At 38.7% G+C, this 16,102-nt stretch overlaps 2 pseudogenes; one reads left to right on the top strand and one right to left on the bottom strand.

The window, feature by feature from the left end:
• Positions 1-8,522: 8,522 nt before the first annotated feature.
• LOC147448956 (uncharacterized) lies at positions 8,523-9,333 on the bottom strand (annotated as a pseudogene).
• Positions 9,334-12,003: 2,670 nt separating this feature from the next.
• Positions 12,004-12,825, top strand: LOC147448955 (uncharacterized; annotated as a pseudogene).
• Positions 12,826-16,102: the final 3,277 nt, after the last annotated feature.

The raw sequence follows: 16,102 nt of genomic DNA, 5'->3' as shown, positions 1-16,102 counted from the left end.
CATTGCCAGCTTCTTACCAAACTTTTGCTAGTACTAGGAGACTTATGACCCAAGGAAATCTTGATGTTGTCAAGTTTGATGCATTATGCACATTGATGTTGCAAGAGTCACTTAAAAAAAAAAAGGCTAAATAGTGTGCAATTGAACATGCTTTCATTGTTGCTCAAAGAAAAGGTGGTAGCAACAATGTAACCACTTCTCATGGCTCTTCAGTGAGTGGCAATCACCTGTTTCTAATGCTTCTGCTTTTAGCACCTCGTTTGGGAATTTTGATGAAAAAGGAAAGACGAAGATGTGTTGCCATTATTGCAAAGTTAATGATCATTTGTTTAAGTAGTATCCTAAATTAAAGGCAAAAGAGGCAAAGAAGAAAGAGGCTAGCTCCACTACAATAGCTATTGTAGAATCTTCTGTGAAAGGATCTGATTGGTGCGAATGATAGTTCTTTCACACTTGTTGAAGCACTTTATGTACATGGGATCAAAAAGAACCTTTTCTCTGTATCTGCACTTTCTACACTTGGTCTTATTGTGAAATTTATGGATGACAGATGTATAGTTCACGATCTCGGTTTTGGTGATGAAATTATTGTATCTCGCATTTTGTGCAGCTCACTTTGTATGGCAAGTGTGGGTAGAATTACAAATATATAGTCATGGATTCAAAGGTTGTTTTAGATGCAAAACTTTGGTATGCATGTTATGCGCATCTAAATTTTTCCACTTTGCTGCGTTTCCAAAAATCTGATATGGTTGCTTCTTTGCCGCCTCTTGAAGCACCTTCGAAGCATGCTTTTGAATACTGTAATTTGGATAAGATGTAGCATTCAAAGTTTCCAAAGGATGGTTCAATAAGGGCTACATACAGATTTCAATTTGTGCATAGAGATTTTTGTGGGCCTATGTAAACTCCGTTCTTAGGCAATTACCTATACTTCATGACTTTCATTGTTAATTACTATAGGCATGCATCATAGGTGTATCACTTAAAGCTAAGTCCGACGTGTTTGTGTGCTTCAAGCAATTTCTGGCCATGACTAAAAATGACTCTAAATGTACTATGGGAACTCTACGTTCGGATGAAGGGAAGGAGTATATGTCTCATGAGTTTAATGCATTTCTGGCTAGTCATGGAAGAAAACACCAATGTACAGTGCCGTATACACCTCATCAAAATGGTGTTGCTGAAAGAAAAAGCAGGTCTCTTACGGAGATGACACGATGAATGGTCAAGAGTCAAGCTTTGCCACATTTGTTTTGGCTCGAGGCTATCATGTGTGCTACGTATGTACTTAGCATGTGTCTTACAAAAGCCTTGTAGTCTATGACTCCTTATAAGGAATGGCATGATAAGAAGTCATCTATCGATCACGTGCGCGATTTTGGTTGTTTAGCTTATGCTTTGGTTCCACAAATGCAATGCTAGAATACTGGATGATAAGACTTTTAAATGCATTTTTGTTGTTTATAGTATTGAAAGCAAAGGTTACAAGTTATATCATCCACAAACAATGTGGTAATGATGTGTGTGAACATAGTTAGGATCCCCCGGACCCATCACTCTAGGGATAACTTATCTTTCCATTGTGCACTGAGAAATACACTCTCTATTGTGTGCCTTGAGATTCTTTATCTTCTCCAAGTTGTGTGTGTTTCCTTGCAACCCTATTTCCAACAGTCTCTCTGTCCACATTTTCATGCCTTATCGTACATCTTCCTCTTCCTCTCCTATGTGCAAATGGATGGTGATGCTTGACCTATTAGAGGTTTCTTTTAGAAGAACTCTCATCCCAAAATTTGTGAGGAGATTCATAATGATGATGATAGTCTCTATGGTTTTAGGGTTTTGAAATAGGCTAACAATTTAAAGAATGTAAAAATCCCTTTACCTAGTTCGCTACCCAACTTCAATGGAGGTGAAGGATTATGTGAGGGAGATGTTCATGGAAACATCAAAGCTCACACAGCCAGTTCATTCTCTGCAAGAGGAAGTAGATTATCTATGAAAGTTAAAGGTTATTTTGGACTATGTGGAATGTATCCTTAGGGTTGGCCAGATGCTCGATTAGAATTTTCTTTAAAATGTTGGGTAGAGTTAACAGAATGTAGATGACATAGATAAGAAATATTTGCTAGCTAGTCTGTTTGAGAAGAGAAACAAATGTTTGGCACTTGTTTTGATCTTTTGTAGTATTGTGATAGGAAGCCCTACCCAAATCTTGATGCATATCTTTGAAATCTTGAGATGAAGATAGTGCAAGTTTTCAAGAAAAGTGATTGTCACTCTCTCAACAAATGACTGATGCGTGGATAATGTTATTTTAGCAAATGATAAGGCACATGTGATGTGGAATATCATGTGGGAATGGTGAAAGATAGGGATATTTTAGCAAATGGTAAGGCACTCTATAATGTGGAATTTCATGTGGGAATGATCGAAGATAGAGATACAAAGGATGCAATTCTGCATAGAATTGAGCAGCGTGGAAATACAACATTGGACAACTATGGCTTGCAAAAACTCTTTCCCATGGTGATTGCTTGAGAGTGACAATCAAGTTTTTGGAAAATCTGCATTTCTTTCATCCAAATCGTTCAAAGATAGTCATCAAGCTTTGGGAAGGGCTTCCTATCATAATACTACAAAAGATTAAAATAATTGCTACAAATTCGTTTCTTATCCTTCTACATCTTGAACGGACTAGCTAACATAAATTTGTTGTTCTTCCACATCTCAAAGGACCAATTGACATAAATTTCTTCTATGTTTCATCTACATTTTGTAACACTCTACCCAACATTTTTAACAACTTCCAATTGAACACCTAGGAAACCTTGTGGACACATTCCACATGGTTAAAATCAACCTTGTTGGATGCTTGTAGACAACCTACTTCCTCTTGCAAAGAATGAACTTGTTGTGTGAGCTTCGTCATTTCCATGAGTTCATCTCTATCATAGTCCTTCACATCTGTTAAAGTTGGGCAGCAAACTATAGGTAAAGGGATTTTTACATTTTCTTTGTCATCATGTTCCAATACCTTAACGATGTAGAGACTATCCTCATTATGATGAATGTCCTCGCAGATGTTGGGGTGGAAAGTCTTCTGGAGGAAACCTCTAATAGACTAAGAATTACTATTTGTACCGAGGAAGAAAGTGGAAAAAGGAAGAGGAAGATATAAGATAAGGCCTGGAAATTTGAATAGAGAGACAGAGAGGTGTTCTACCACAACACTCTCAAGACAAGATCTAAGAAAAGGTTGATATAAGAAGAGCACACTCTCGGAGAAAAAAAAAGAGAGCACACAAAGCCTTTTTCTATATAAAGGGCTTATGCTTGTGGAGAACTGTTTACCACCACAACTAACTCCCATGAGCAAAAGCAAGAAAACCGTCACCGAGAGGATTGTCATTTTTCTTGAAAATGTTGCTTTACCAAAACTTCTAGACGACCATTACTCCTTGTGTGGAAGATGCCCAAGGAAAATTATAAAGGATATTGTAGAGTCGACATGGGCCCCAACCATTAGATGTTGTTTTGGTAGCCACCTAACCATTACTTTTTAGCATAGCTGATGGATGCGCACCATATGTAAGATGTGTCATTTTGAGCTTGGGTGCCATGTCATTGAAGTGTAAGAAGTCTAAGAAACATCAAGGATTTGAACTGAAAATTAGCATGAATGACGTAAATTTATAGTATATATTTAGGCCTTAACTGATTCAATCCTTCATAAAACTTCTAAGATGAAGACCAAAGACTTTTGTAACTTTATTATGGTTCTATAGGCTATGTTGAGAATAAGATTTGCCTACAAATGCCTATCTCCTTTATCCTCCCTTCTAGTTGGGAAGGTATGTACAAGGACCTTTATAAGGGGTTGGAGGATGGGGGCTAGAGTTGTTGTGTTACAGAATGTTAGGAATTACTACATGCATGTCAACATTAACAAATAAGACATAGTGATCATGAATGGTACAAATACAGTGCTTCCTGAATGGATTGAGGCTATTGATGTGAATACAATTGCGCTAGATATGATCAAGGCCAATAACTTTCTTGATGCCCTCCTATCACAGATTGGATGTGACTGGTTTGATGGGGCATGTTGATCTCACTAGGACTTATAGCCTTGGGGTACATTTCCCCTTATCACTGTTTACCCCAAGTCCCAAGTCCCTTGGGACCAACGTTATAACTATTTGCCTCTAATTTATGTCCCCTCTTGTGAATGAATTTGTTAACCCCTCATTTTTGGAAAAGGGAAGGGTACAAAATCTCTTCACTTGTCACCACACTTGGAGGGGACAAGTAGTGGAATCCTTAATTCTTTAAAGAGCTTGGTTCTAAGAAAGGTCAGTTAATCCATCGCATATTGATATCTTCTTAGCTCCTTGTCGAGGATGGCAACTAGTTTAGGGGAGATGCAATCCGCTTCCTACATTGTTGAATATTTTGTTGGCTATGGTTGTGGGTGCATCAACTCCTGGAGCTACTCAAAATAGTTGTGATCTCTAATGAGCCCTTTATTATCTTCCTCTAAAGTTTCCAAGTGCCAACTTGAATTTCAAAAAAGTGAACTTTTTTTTTCACATTTTTCCTTCGTTTTATACTAAATTACCAAAATTTCCATTGCTCAATTTTCTTGTCCCTCTTTCAAAAAGAATGCCGCTCAGTTTGTTTTGGTATCAACTGAGGGGAACATCTCTAGGGTCAGAAAGTCCCTCGTCAACTATCATTCCCTCAATAACAAACTTGAGGGACTTTCTGACCCTAGAGATGTTCCCCTCACATAAGACCCATGATTGGTGGACAACTAGCAGAAGTTCTAGGGGAGCAAGGACGTCTTCTTTTTCATAGTGAAATTAGCGTATTTGACTTCTTAATGGAAAATATAGCTTGGATTGAAGCTCATATCATAGAGCATGTAGAGGAAAATAATGGAAAATATAGCTTGGATTGAAGCTCATATCATAGAGCATGTAGAGGAAAATAATGGATGTGCTCATGCTCTCCCTAGTGGTGGATGTGCCCTATGCGTAGTATGCACAAGGCTCACACAAAGCAAGTAAGAAAGAGAACTTGACACAAGTACACCGGAGTAGACGGTTCAAGATAGCAACCCTCTATAACAACAACGTCCCAACTGAAAGATTGAATAGCAAAACACTCAACTCTAGACCATGACCACAACAAATAAAGGGGGATGTAGAGGCTAGGAAGTGCAACAAGGGTGTGGTGAATGATGGACCCAAAAATAGATCAAGGTTTAAGATAAGACAAGGTCTAGACCGAACCAACTTGACTCAAGCGTACTCGATAATGACCATATATGACTCCTTATAACAAAGAAACGTGTGCTATATATGCAACAACAATATATTCGAGGGTGTGAGATGGATGTGGTCGGAAGGTGAGGAAAGTGGAGGTGAAGGCCTTAACTCCACTAGTATGTTCCCGCTCAAGTAGTTCAAATAGTATCAAAATATACATACCCATAGTAAAGTGCCGTGCGGAGCATGTAAGTGCGCATGTGCAATGAGGTGAGCAAGAGGCCACAACATAAAGATATGGGTGGGGGAGACTCAAAAGTGAGCAGTGGGTTGAGGTTTGGAGCGAGCTTCAGAGTGATATTTTTAAAGATATTGCTGAATTGACCAAATCTAAAAAAAAAGCTCACTCTTGAAGCTTGCTCCAAAAAGCTCGCTTCAAAAAGAGTTTTTAGAGAGAGCTTTCTCAAGAGATCTTTTTTTCTCTTCCTCTTTCTCTCTCTCCCCTCCCTCTATCTCCTCTTTTTCACCCCCTTTTGTCTCTCACTACCTCTCCCTATCTTTGTTTCTCTCTATTTCCCACTCCTTCAATCTCTCTCTTTGTCACTCCTTCCCCCCCCCCCCCGTTCTCTCTCTCTCTCTCTCTCTCTCTCTCTCTCTCTCTCTCTCTCTCTCTCTCTATATATATATATATATATATATATATATATATCCCTCTCTCTACCTCCCCCTCTATCCCCTCTCCCTTTTTATATACCTCCTCTGTGTGTGTGTGCGCGTGCGTCTCTCTCTCTCTCTCTCTCTCTCTCTCTCCGTGGATGATAATTCAATCTATCTATCTCTCCCCTCCCCCTCTCTCTCTTTCTACATAGCTCTCTCTCTCTCTCTCTCTCTCTCTCTCTCTCTCTCTCTCTCTCTCAACCATGACTTAGACCTACACACTTTCCTCTCCAGCCACAGTGTGGGCTCTCCATTGTGACTCTCATCACCACAATTTTTGAGCATCGAGAGTCAGTCATGAGCCATACACACACTACATCACATGTAACTTTGGTCCCATAGGTCATATTTGACCTCTGAGGATGATAATAATCTCTCTCTCTCTCTCTCTCTCTCTCTCTCTCTCTCTCTCTCAAAGCTTGCAATAGAAGCGTACCGCATCACATACAAACATGGCTATGCAAAGTGAGGAGCAAACAACAGAGAAGATAAGGTAGACGAGAACACGAGCGGATAAGAAAAATGAAAAGAGAAGCCAATAAGAGACCAAACATATTGACTTTGTGTGAACAACCACATAGTCGATAGAAGGCTTTTTAACTATGACTTGCAGAGCGTGATCTCTGACGTGCGCTGCAGAAAAATAAAGAAGCACTGCCATTTTTTTCCTATCGTAGCTCCTCCGGAAAATAGCCCTCATACCATTAACATGAGGACCTCATAAATGTCACTGCCATCGTCCAATTCTTCCAAAATCGTCATTTTCATCCTCAAATTAGCCAGGTCGCATTCTATCCACTTTTGGTGTTGTGTTGCAATTCCAATTTTCTTGAGTTATGGGCAGCACTACCAAAAAAAAAAAAACACACACACACACACACACACACAGAAAAAAAAAAAAGGACAATTAGAAGTCCTCCTTTATAAAGAGAGCACACACACACATGGTGCAAACTAGTGTTCCGGAAAAATCAAAATCCTAACCTTACACATTTCCCTTTCCTATAGTTTGCAACATAACCTTACACATTTCCCTTTCCTACAGTTTGCAACATGCAAAATAAAATCTTAAAAGGGAGCTTCCCTTTTGTCCCAAAAGACATTAATTTCTCTCCCTTTTAGCCAAAGCAGATAGGGGACATTTCCTTTTTGAAGCACATGTAGAGTTTCATGTGTAGTTTAAGCACATTACATAGAGTATTTTTACTATGTGCAAAGGTGAGAAATACCAACATGCATGTGTAACCTAACTTTTTAATTTTAAGTGCTTAGCAGAGGACTTTTATTTTACAAGCCTATTGAAAACCTGAATCTGTTTTAGACACAGCAAACCGTTGAAAAAAGATGTTATGACAATGTAACAAAACACATAACATAACTTGAAAAGGTGTTATGAAAATGTCTTTACTTGCAAAGTAAGTACCCTCTACATTTTTCAAACAAGCACTTTAGAACAAAAAGAGTCCAAAGTCTTTTAGGTGCATAAATTAGCAATAACAAAAAGTTTACTAAAGAGGCTTTGCTTTTACAAAAACTACATAAGGGCTCTTGAAAAAGTGTACAAGAGAGTTAAAATGTTCCTATGATGCAAGGATAAGTAGAGTTATCCAAGAGGGTTTCTCATAGAAATAGCCATAAAAATGTACCCAGTATGATATTCAAGGGTAATCACATGCACAAAAAGAAGTCCTCCACCAAGAGAAATGTATACAGGAGAGCCAAAAAGATTAGTGAAACCAATACTTGGGCTCCATTGAGCATCCACAAAAATTTACATGTAATCTAGATGGAGTAAATAAGGGTCGATGACATCGATATATGTCTTGATCATCCACAAGAAGAGCCTTATATCCATAAAAAGTGTCTTACATCCACCAACATCTATGCATCAAACGTCAATTGTTGGGATCTCCTCTTGAGTGAAGAGATGCCTATTTTTCTCACTCACGTTCATCCAAGTACTCATCCTTGATACATAGGATTGTGACTATCCCATGAATGGTGGTAATATCCGCATAGTCCTTTTGGAATCTCAAGCTTAAGTCCGTTACCTTTTGCAAGATATCGACACGAAAATCCAAAGCATAAATGCATTCAAAAGTGTTCAAAATAGCATACAAATATCTGTGTTCCTTCTTCAAAGCCACAAGCAATGCATCTAATGACTTGCATATCTCTATTAGGCATTGCATGACGACTAAGCCATCTTATCTCATAGTTATGTTGCGTTTTAATTATCTCACAATCAAATTACTCTTGTAGGTCATTCAAAGCATCCTTGTGATTAGAACTACTTGAGAAATAATTGGCTATGGCATTCACAAGCACATCTATTTTTTTTTGCATATGCTATCTTCTTACTAGTGTTACTTGTGGCTAAATTTGTGCGATGTGCCACACGATGTATAGTGGTTAACATTGGATTCACTTTCTTCATTAGTGTGTCTACTCCCTTTTTTCTCCCAACCGTTGTGTTGCACCCATCGGAACCAAATGCAATCACTTTAGAGAGGTCTAAATTAGATATCTCTAGCTCAAGCATGGTGGTATCAAAGATCCCCTTTTTTGTGCTATCCGTGGTGCAAATAATGCTATAAAATGCATTACAAGGCATCTATCCCTCTTATAAAGAGTAAAGATACATAACCATGTGGTGGTGAATGGAAATATTGATGGACTCATCCACCATCACACCAAACCATGGACTATGTTTCACCTTTTCTATTCTCTCTTGCATTATGGATTGTGCAATACATTGCACCCTTTCCGAGCAAGCCTTATCAGCATTATAAAGGCTTGTCATAGACTTAATATCGAAATCCTTCATTAGAGCAAGCAAGGAAGGATACAATGCACATGACAAGCTATTACTACCAATAAAGTAAGACGTCTTGAACAAATTGAGCAATGACTCCTCTTGAGTGAATGCATTTTTTAAAACCCTTTTGCATGGTTGGTTTTGAAAACACTTGTGCATTCCTTGCATCCCTATGGCATTACTAAGCAGATTACTTGTTTTGAAATTCCTAGAATATTTCTTGGAGTAACTAGATTTAGCATGTGGATAGTTCATACAATATGTGCAAAAAAGAATCACCTTCTTGTCATCATATACAAGCCAAGGTTTAAACTGATATAACCACTCATCTTGCCAAAGCTTTCTATGCACCTTTTTCTTATCTGACTTTACACTAGTCTCTCTTGCATTCTCATCATCAACATCAATAACAATGGTGGTAGGTGCCTTATCAGTTTCCTCAGCAACTCATGTCTTTTTTGAAGCTATCTTTGTCAAGGTGCCGTATCGTTCCAAAGAACGTTGATGACATTTTCACTCCATGACACTATTTTAGAAGACATGAACAAATAGGATTTTAGTAGCAATCACAAGCTGCTAAGTCTAAGTGAATATGTTCAAACTCCAATAAAAGCAAAAGCTTACACTTATGAGAAGAAGAACTAGTTTTTACCCTTTAAATTCATACATTATAGAAGAGGCCATACTGTATTTACCCTTAATCAATTAATAAAACTACGCCTTTTGTACAAACATAAGATCCTTCTCACTGGCCATACACCATTTTACTAAGTGCCAAAATTTTTTTAACATTGTAGGAACAATCCCAAAAGACCTCAAAGATCTATTCGAGGGGGTTTGAACATAGGGGTAGCTAGCACACCAAGCTACACCCTAATTGTTGACCATTAACGGGGCTTGGAAAACTTTATCTCCAAAACTTGTCAAACCTACATATGGAGGTAAATTGAGTAAATTTGAAGATTTTTACACTAGATTACGACTAAATTATTCTAAATCTTTTACGTTCTTATCTTTAAATTTAACATTTTGAGATAAATATCAAAATTTGTAGGTTTTTTTCGAGCACTTGTCGAGTCCATTAACTACTTCATGGGGTTGCAAGCCAAGCTAAATTTCTAGGGCCATTAGGTAAACAATGTATATAATGTTGAGTCAAGCAGTGTATATTTTATAATATGTATGGATTTTAAGTTTAGAATAAAATACCTTTGACAAACTGATGAGTCATGTCTACAGTGGAGAGATCAATGCCGTCATCTTGCAAAGCCTTGGAGGCTGGAATGCACGTAGCTCGTCCTCCTGAGTTTGAATGCATGCAGTTGGTTGCTAAAAGGCTATAACCTCTTCAGTCCGAACGCGCTAAAGTGCATGGTGCAGTTGAGGCTCAGTGAGTCAATACAGATCAAATGGAGTCTCTATTCCCTACACAATGGGGATTGTTGCCGTTGCCTGAAGTGCCCTCAAGGGCCAAGGCTCACAAGCTAGTTATGCTCAACAGGATATGGCAAGCTGTAGCCTTGAGCCCACGATGATCAATCCAAAGGTCGATCACGAATCAGGATTCAATGCACTAGAAGGCGAATAGTAAGAGGCATCACATTTGTGAAGGCAAACTGGACCTCGTTGGAGCAATGAGCATGGAGGACCGAGATTCAAAGAAGCTCAAAAGTCACGACTCAATGCTCACGAAGCTGAAGCCTGAGAGTAAGAGGCTAGTTTGGAAATTGGAGTTTGGGAGGGATTCGCCCCTCGAGAGTTTGGAAAGTTAAAGCTTGGAGGTTGTAGCCTTTAATGGGCTATTGCTAGTACTAATGCCTAATAAATTGAAATTGAAACTTGATTATGAAGTTTACTATTTGAACTTTGAACGTTAAATTTTGAGAGCCAATTTAACAATTTTTTTAGAATTTGAAGTTTGTAGCTATTAGTAAGTACAAAGTGGGAACACCAGTTAGTTGGCAGTGATTGCATGTCCGTGTGGCACACACATTATACATGTACATTGTATACATATATGATATGGATCATAATGGTTCTCTATAGTTATTATCTTATTAGTCTAAGCCTTGAGGGGACACACACATATGTGTATATGTGCCTCTTACTATTTGTCTTCTAGTGCATTGAATCTTGATTCGTGATCGACCTGTTGATTGATCATCATGGGCTCAAGGTTGTAGCTTGCCATATCCTATTGACCATAGCTAGCTTGTGAGCCTTGGCTCTCGAGGGCACTTCAGGCAGCAGCAACAAGCCCCGTCACGCAAGGAATAGAGACTCCATTTGATCTGTATTGCCTCAGTGAGCCTCGACTGCCCCATCTCCCCCCCCCCCCCCCCAACAACACACACACACAGAGCTGTTAGCAACCAACTGCACACATTCAGACTCACGAGAACGAGCTGTGCGCATTCTTGCCTCCAAGGCTTTGCAAGACGACGATGTCAATCTCTCCACTACAGACGTGACTCATGAGTTTGTCAAAGGTATTTTATTCTAAACTTTAAAGCCATACATATTATAAAATATACATTGTCTAACTCAACATTCTATACATTGTTTAACTAAAGGCCCTACAGATTTAGCTTTGCTTGCAACCCCGTGAAGTAGTTAATGGACTCGACCAGTGCTAAAAAAAAACCTAGGTTTAGGGTAATCTCACCTACAAATTTTGATATTTATCTCAAAATGTTAAATTTGAAGATAAGAACGTAAAAGATTTTGAGAAATTTAGTCATAATCTAGTGTAAAAATCTTCAAATTTACTCAATTTACCTCTATATGTAGGTTTGACAAGTTTTGGAGATAAAGTTTTCCAAGCCCCGTTAATGATGGTGTAGCTTGGCGTGCTAGCTACCCCTATGTTCAAACCCCATCGAATAGATCTTTGAAGTCTTTTGGGATTGTTCCTACAATGTTAAAAACGTATTGGCACTTAGTAAAATGGTGTATGGCTAGTGAGAAGGATCTTATGTTCGTACAAAAGGCATAGTTTTATTAATTGATTAAGGGTAAATACAATAGAGTATGGCCTCTTCTGTAATGTATTCAATTTAAAGGGTAAAACTAGTTCTTCTTCTCATAAGTGTACGCTTTTTCTTTTATTAGAGTTTGAATATATTCACTTAAATTTAGCAACTTGTGAATGCTACTAAAATCCTATTTGTTTATGTCTTCTAAAATAGTGTCATGGAGCGAGACATTCATCAACGTTCTTTGGAACAATACGGAACCTTGACAAAGATAGCTTCAAAAAAGGCAAGAGTTGCTGAGGAAACCGGTAAGACGCCTACCACCATTGTTATTGATGTTGATGATGAGAATGCAAGAAAGACTAGTGTGGAGTCGGATAAGAAAAAGGTGCATTAGAAAGCTTTGGCAAGATGAGTGGTTAGATCAATTTAAACCTTGGCTTCTATATGATGACAAGAAGGTGAGGCTTTTTACACATATTATATGAACTATCCACATGCTAAATCTAGTTACTCCAAGAAAGGTTCTAGGAATTTTGAAACAAGCAATCTTCTTAGCAATGCCATAGGGATGCAAGGAATGCGCAAGTGTTTGCAAATCCGGCCATGCAAAAGGGTTAAATGCATTCAACTCAAGAGGAGTCATTTCTCAATTTGTTCAAGACTCCTTACTTTATTGGTAGGAATAACTTGTCATTCACATTGTATCCTTCTTTGCTTGCTCTAATAAAGGATTTCACTGTTAAGTCTACGACAAGCCTTTACAATGATGATAAGGCTTGCTAAGAGATGGTGCAATGTATTGCACAATCCATAATGCAAGAGACCATAGAAATGGTGAAACATAGTCCATGGTTTGGTGTGATGGTGGATGAGTCCACCAATATTTCCATTCACCACCACATGGTTATGTACCTTTCTTATTTAGAAGAGGGATCGATGCCTTGTAATTCAATTTATGGCATTATTTGCACCATGGATAGCACGGCAAAGGGGATCTTTGATACCATCATGCTTGAGCTTGAGAGATCTAATTTGAAACTCTCTAAACTGACTGCATTTGGTTTTGATGGGTGCATCGCAATGGTTGGTAGAAAAAAGGGAGTAGCCACACTAATGAAGAAAGTGAATCCAATGTTAACCACTATACATTGTGTGGCACATCGCAATAATTTAGCCACAAGTGACACTAGTAAAAGAAGATTGCATATGGAAAAAAAAATAGACGTGCTTGTGAATGCCATAGCCAATTATTTCTCAAGTAGATCTAATCGCATGGATGCTTTGAATGATCTACAAGAGGAATTTGATTATGAGATAATTAAAATGCAATGTATCTTTGAGATAAGATGGCTTAGTCGTCATGCATGCATAACAGAGATATGCAAGTCATTAGATGCATTGCTTGTGGCTTTGAAGAAGGAACACAAAGATTTGTATGCTTTTTTAAAGCACTTTCGAATGCATTTATACTTTGCATTTTCTTGCCGATATCTTGCAAAAGGTAACGGACTTAAGCTTGAAATTCCAAAAGGACTATCTATGTGGATGTTACCACCATTCATGGGATAGCCACAAGTACAATCCTATGTATCAAGGATGAGTACTTGGATGAATGTGAGTTAGATTTGAATGCGGTTCAAAGGGGCATTGGTGGATACCCTATTATGCCGGATTATGGTGCTAAAAATGCTTTGAAATTTCAACTTATGCAAAAAATTTGTGTGAATCCCGTGAGAAGCGCTTTGTTGATAATTCCACTTTGCATGCAATCAAAATATTGGTTCCGGCCCAACACCATATGCATGAGAGATTACTCAAGAAGTATGGAAATGATGAATGTGATACGATTGCTTCATTTTATGGTCTTGCCAAAAGAGCTGATAATGTGTCCTTTCCTCCTATTATTGATGGGGAAGCTTTTAAGGTAGAGTATAGAAAGTGGCTTAAGGGCTTTTTCAAGAGCCCTTATGGAGTTGTGTGTGTGGCAAGGAGTGTGTGTGTGTGTGTGTGTGTGTATTGAAACTTGAGAGAGAGAGAGAGAGAGAGAGAGAGAGAGAGAGAGAGATTGACTGAAACTGGAGGGAGGGTTGTGAGGGTGAGTGTGTGTGTGTGTGTGTGTGATTCAAAAGAGAGGGGCTGAAGTTGGCTGGCGAGAGAGAGAGAGAGAGAGAGAGAGAGAGAGAGAGAGAGAGAGAGAGAGAGAGAGAGAGAATACTTAAAAAAAAAACTCTAGAGAGAGAAAGAAGCTGAATTTTTTTGTTGATTGCAAATGTGGATGAGGACGAGGTCAAGGAGGAAGGAAGAGCATTAGGGAGAGGGTGGGGAAAGGGTGTGTGTGTGTGTGTGTGTGTGTGTGTGTGTGTGAGTTTGGCCTGTTTGTGCCACCATAGAGAGAGAGAGAGAGAGAGAGAGAGAGAGAGAGAGAGAGAGAGAGTGGCCAATAATGTATGAGAGATAATGAGGGAGGAGAGGCAAGGGACTGAGTGGTGGGAGTGTGAGCTTGCTCTTGTCATCGAACTCATCGTAGGGAGGGAGAAAGAGAGGATTGTCGCCTTGCTGGACTGAAAAGAGAGAGAGAGAGAGAGAGAGAGAGAGAGAGAGAGAGAGAGTGGCATTTGCTTCTGATAATGGATGAGAGATAGAGGGAGGGCCGGTATTGTTTTTTCTAAAATGAGCCTCATAGAAGTGGCTTCATTGCTTGCAAACAATGCCACTTGGAAGGATGTTTTTCCTAACATCTTGAAGGTTTCTCAAATTGCTCTTGTGCAATGTTCTAGCATTGCAATTTGCGAGCGGAGATTTAGTGCCCGCACAAAGATTAAAACCAAATGACGGAATCGATTAAAGATAGAGAGCTTGAATGCATTGATGGTTATTGCCATTGAAGGTAGAGACGAGTTTGACTTCTCTGATGCAATGGAGCTCTGAAAAAGTGAGACAAATAGGCATCTCTTCACTCAAGAGGGGATCTCAACAATTAATGTTTGATGCATAGATGTTAGTGAATGTAAAACACTTTTTGTGGATGATCAAGAGATATATCAACGTCATCGACCTCTCTTTACTTCATCTATATTACATGTAAGTTTTTGCAGATGCCCAATGGAGCTCAAGTGTTGGTTTCACTAATCTTTTTTGCTCTCCTATGCACATTGCTGATGGTGGAGGACTTCTTTTTTTACATGTGCATACCCATGAATATCATATTGAGTACATTTTTGTGGCTATTTCTTTTAGAAACTCTCTTTGATAACTCTACTTATCCTTCCCTCATAGGAACATTTTAACTCTTTTCTAGACTTTTTCAAGAGCCCTTGTGGAGTTGTAAAAGGAAAGCCTCTTTAGTAAACTTTTTATCATTGCCAATTTATGCACCTAAAAGACTTCTGACTCTTTTTGTAATGTGCAGGGTACTTACTTTGCAAGTAAAGACATTTTCATAACACCTTTTCAAGTTATGTTATGTGTTTTGTTACATTGTCGTAACATCGTTTCAAGTTATGTTATGTGTTTTGTTTTTTCAACTGTTTGCTATGTCTCAAAAAAGAATCGGGTTTTTAATAGGCTTCTAGAATAAAAGTCCTCTACTAAGCCCTTAAAAAGTTAGGTGACACACAAATATTAGTATTTCTCACCAATGCACATAGTAAAAATACTCTATGTAATGTGCTTGAAACTACACATGAGACTCTACATTTGCTTCAAAAAGGAAATGTCCCCTATCTGTTTTGGCTAAAAGGGAGAAAAATTCATGTCTTTTGGGATAAAAAGGGAAGCTCCCTTTTAAAATTTTATTTTGCCTACTGCAAACTAAACTATAGGGAAGGGAAATTTGTAAGGCTGGGATTTTGATTTTTCCCAAATAGTGCTTGGTTATTAACGGTTATTAACCAGCTTTCGCTTCTGTGAAGATATTTTCTTCTTTCTTGAGCAACCTTAAGGCATGTTTCCTTTTGGGTCCAATTTCTACCAGGGCCACCTTTCCTTTTGCCACCACTCCAAAGGGCAAAACCATTTTCCCACAACATGGAGCTTATTAAGTTGAGATACATTTTTTTTCAAACAATGATGCATATGTAGAAGAGAGTAGTATCAATTTCTTTTCTACTTTATTATGGTAGCTGTATTTAGGCAGTCCACATGGTTGCAAGCTGTGAGCCACGAGGATGACAAAATGGTGTTGGGACTTGGAAGCTTGAAGGAGGTAGGGGCGACCAGGGGCTTGGAAGGGAAGGGGAACCGACAAGTTATGGTCAGACTCCATAGCAATAGTGGAAAAGGCACTGGGTGCGCGTACACACACACACACACAC

This window comes from Adiantum capillus-veneris, chromosome 10, assembly GCF_014529385.1.
Source record: "Adiantum capillus-veneris isolate H3 chromosome 10, ASM1452938v2, whole genome shotgun sequence".
NCBI classification, from domain to species: Eukaryota; Viridiplantae; Streptophyta; class Polypodiopsida; order Polypodiales; family Pteridaceae; genus Adiantum; species Adiantum capillus-veneris.
Note: the sequence above shows the minus strand (reverse complement) of the source record. Positions and strands in the feature narration are given on the sequence as shown.